The sequence below is a fragment of the Arachis ipaensis genome, chromosome B9, assembly GCF_059453495.1.
Source record: "Arachis ipaensis isolate K30076 ecotype BB chromosome B9, ASM5945349v1, whole genome shotgun sequence".
Classification (NCBI taxonomy): Eukaryota; Viridiplantae; Streptophyta; class Magnoliopsida; order Fabales; family Fabaceae; genus Arachis; species Arachis ipaensis.
Genome location: NC_142444.1, coordinates 24417134 through 24421726, shown reverse-complemented (window position 1 = coordinate 24421726; position 4593 = coordinate 24417134). Strand labels below are relative to the sequence as shown.

At 39.2% G+C, this 4593-nt stretch overlaps 1 pseudogene; it reads left to right on the top strand.

Annotated features, from left to right (window-relative positions):
• The first annotated feature begins 1447 nt into the window (after nt 1-1447).
• Nucleotides 1448-4375, top strand: LOC107615291 (alpha-galactosidase mel1-like; annotated as a pseudogene).
• The last annotated feature ends 218 nt before the right edge of the window (nt 4376-4593 follow it).

Genomic DNA, 4593 nt, shown 5'->3' with positions numbered 1-4593 from the left:
TCTTGTGCACTACAAAGGCACGATTAAGAAAAAAATGCGATCGAGAATTAAGTTTATTGATAAAGATCCGTTGAGCGTCTTTATCAGACCTTCTATGAACCTAGTTGATTATCATAATACTGTACTACAGAAATTGGGTCTGCATGGAATGAAACGGATCGAGAAGTTATATTATCGAATCTCGATTTCTGTTATTCGAGATGGGGTGAAGTACGACTCATTTGTGATATGCAGTGACGAAGATTTGCAAGTTTTATTTCACTACCAATGGATAATGAAAGGCGTCAAACCCATCCAGCCTAAAACCCAGGAACCGCCAAAAGATCCATGACTGGAGGAGCTGCAACGGACCGACTAACTTAACCACATTCCTGCTGGCTATACGGCATAAGCATCGGTATAACCATGATAAAGCAGTAGATCCCCAGCTGTATCCACCCATATCCTCCAATCTTGCAACGTATGGTAGCCACCGGATATGCATGCGTGTACCGGACTTGTCACCGAAGAGCTGGGTGGATAATAGCATCATGATGTGTGCCCTCGCGTACCTCCTAACTCTCTCCTCGTCTGTGTCATGGGGAAGGTGACTGAACGTCTCCTGCATCCAAGTGCACTTCACCATGAACTTGTCGATGCAGTTCGCCGAAGGCAACACACCCAACAACTCGTGGAACCAATCCCATGCAGGTCTCCTGCCATCAATGAACCGCTGGAAATCTGTCAAACATCTGCTGACGTAATGTCCGTCGATGGGAAGCCCTAAATGGTACGCAACATCCTAAAACGTAATCGTGCACTCTCCGAATGACATATAGAAAGTGTGACTCTCGGGCCATCACCGCTTTACAAATGCACTGACCAGCGGCTTATCCAACCTAAACTAGTAGTCGTTGAGCCTCGCAAGGAGGGCTAAGCCGGTCATGTGCAGGTATGGTATGATACTGTCATCTAGGGTCATACCATGCTGCCTCCTCATGCTGGTAATAAATCGATGTGGCTGTACCGTGACAAAAAAAATTTCTTTTAGAACCACCACAAGTTACATTAAATAAATTAACAATTTAATAAAATTAAACTACATTAAATAATTTGATAAATTAATCCTCAATAATTTAATCCTAAATAATTAATCCTAAATAACCCTAAATATATTAATTCTAAATAAATTAAACTAAATTAAATTATTAAAAATTTTAAGGGATAAGTACGATTTTGGTCCCTAACGTTGAGGGCCAGAATCAAAATCGTCCCTCTTGTAATTTTCGAATTAAAATCGTCATTAAATTTTTTTTTCGTATTAAAATCGTCCTTTTTAATAAAATTTTTTTTTTTATTCCTAAACTACCCCTAATCCTATTTTAATAATAAAAATTATAAAATTAAAAAAAGAAAACGCGTAAAAACGCGTTGGGGGGTGGAAGAAGAAAAGGGTATACGAAGGGGGATGGGAGGGGAGGGGAAGGGAAGAGGGAAAGGGGGAAGGGGGACGGTGCCGGGGAGCTTCCATGGTCGCCGTCGTGACCTCGTCGTCGCCGCCGCCTCCTCCAGAACTCTGATGATGATGACGATGAAGGGGGAAGGGAAGCCGTCGTCCCGCCGCCGCAGTCTCGCCGTCCTGCCGCTGCCTCTCTTCTGTCCAGATCTCTTCTTTGTGCTTTGAATTTCTAATTTGGCTTTGTGTTTCTCTGTTTCTGTTTCTGTTTGGGGGTGGGGGTAGGGGAGGCGGGGAGGGGGGTGACGCGGGGTGGGGGTGGGGGTGCTGGGAAGGGAAGACGGGGAGGGGGGTGATGCGGGGTGGGAGTGGGGGGGTGCTGGGAAGGGAAGATAGGGGAGGGGGGTGACCGCGGGGTGGGGGTGGCGGTGCTGGGAAGGGGAGACAGAGAGGGGGGTGACCGCGGGGTGGGGGGAAGGGAAAACGGGGAGGGGGGTGACGCGGGGTGGGGGTGGGGGTGCTGGGAAGGGGAGGCGGGGAGGGGGAGGGGTAAGGGGGGAGGGGGACGGCGGCAGTGTTGGTGGTGGTATTGGTGGTGCTGGTGGTGGTGTATGTTGGTGTTGGTGGAGGTTGTGGTGTTGGTGGTGGTGGTGGTGAAGGAAGTAATTATGTTGGTAGTGGTGAGGGTATTTTTGTCCAAAAAAATAAAAAGAACGATTTTAATACGAAAAAAACTTTAATGACGATTTTAATTCGAAAATTACAAGAGGGACGATTTCGATTCTGGCCCTCAACGTTAGGGACCAAAATCGTACTTATCCCAAAATTTTAACCAACCCAAACTAAATAAATTTTGAACGACTTAGATTTTTAACTAAATTACTAGGCCTTTAACCTAAAGCTTAAGAATTACATTAAATCTAAAAAATTAAACTAATTTACATTCTCATTTTATTTCTACTGCCTATTTAACCTAACATTAGAAACCTACCTAAACTCCAGAAAAGCTACTAATCTAGTTAATCACTACTTTAACTAAGCATTGTTAATCAGTAAACAACTAATCTAACTACCATTTGTAGTTTAATCACAATAGTGCATATAAAAAAAAATTAGATTTGGGAATGTTGTTTTTAGAAATAAGTCATTGTTCTTTCCAAGCTAATATTGGTCATGGCAGCTGAGTTTCTTGGATAAAGATTTGGGAATGTTGTTTTTACCTTAAGCTAAATTTTGTTGCTACCCTTCAATTCCTCTTCTTTCAATTTATGAAGGAGGTGCTTATCAAGAGTCTGGTCGAGTTTAGTGTGCCAAAGACATAGCAATCCCAGCAAGGGCTTGTGCATGGATGCCTCATGGTTTCATGAGTGTGAATACATCATTCGGAGCTAGGAAAGCTTTATTAAGATCCCTTTATGAGCAGTGTGCTTCATGTGGTATTGATTTTGGTAATTGAGATACAATTTATAGTCAATTTATATATGTGATATATCATTATACTCATGTCTCAGATAAATTTAAGCAATATAATGCATCAACTTTCCTTCTATACACTATGTGTATTATTTGTTTTTGGGAGATTGTTGTTTAGGAAGAGTGAGATAGAGTTGATATTTTAGTGGTTCTATAACTTTCAGTCAGTGTTTTCATATATCAAATTTCAAAGCTTCTAGTTCAACTAAAATTAAGAAAAGGATTATCTTTTGGCCACACTTTTAAAAATAGTCAACCATGGATTATGTTTTCATTTGTTAGAGAGGTGAGTAAATCTTGAAGATTAGATTGATTATTTTTTATGTACTAATTAGGGGATACTTTGAATTAAAAAAGGTAAAGAAGATTATCTTTGTTTATTCATGTATGAAGAAATTACTCAATGGTATTTAAAATTTAGCAACTAGTAATGTGTTTTATACTTGCAGTGAAACCCGACTGTGTATTTGGTGATGACTTGGATTTAAGTGAAATAAGCTATGTATCAAAGGTATTATGCAATTTCCTTTACTCCTGATCAGTAAATATCTTGCCAGATTCATTGACCAATTTACAATGTGACACCAGCCATGGCCAAGGATGTTATTGGACTGGTCAGCATGTATCGTATTACAGGAGATGAATGGGATACATGGTGGGATGTAAAAGGTCACTTCGACGTAACGAGGTTATTAAATTGATAAATTTCAGTTTGGGTGCTTGCATTATATCACTTATTATTACCTTTCAATAATGATGCTTCTCCATCCTTGGCTATACAATAAAGATAGTTTATTCAATTTTGAATCAGGGATTTTGCAACTGCTAATCTGATAGGAGCAGCTGGCTTAAATGGGAAATCCTGGCCTGATTTGGACATGCTTCCATTTGGATGGCTAACAGATCCTGGTATTATATAGAAATTACTTTTTGTTAGATACCCGAATCATAAAGCACTAGAACTATGGAGGATTCTCATAAGACATATTTATTCTGTTAATATGAAGATATTGTTGCTTCACTGATTCTGTTTGTTTACAAACACAAAAGATGTTTAAATCATCTATCATTGATAATTGCTACAAACTCGTTTTAAAAATGATACTCATGGTAATGTTGATGATCATCAAAATCCAGTAGGTGTAAATGAAGGTTCACACAGGTATTGTAGACGCAATCTAGAAAAGCAAAAGACACAGGTATTTGTAAAAGCACAATTAAGTTGCTTTCCCACATTGTCATGCAAATTTTGATGTGTAACATGTATTATCAGTACACAGTGACTGGTTGTATTGACTTACAGATAATACTTTGGGCGATAGCAAAGTCTCCCCTAATGCATGGAGGGGATCTGCGAAAAATGATCCTACAACATATGGCCTTATCACAAACCCTATCCTTCTAGACATCAACTCTTTTAGCCCAAACAATATGGAGGCATGTGAGCTTTATGTTTGTAATGGATGATTAGTAATCATGAAGTTTCATATTTGTAGTTAAGTATGTAAAGGAAATAGATAATGTAATAGTTGTTGGATTTGTAATGCATGTATTACAAATTTATGGGTAGTTGTTATGACTTTGGTTTTTTGTTAGAGCTTGTCATGTTATCAACCATTATATTTGGTGTACAAGTTTATGAAGGTTTTATATTGTTAATAGTAATTAAAATTGTTATGAAGGTT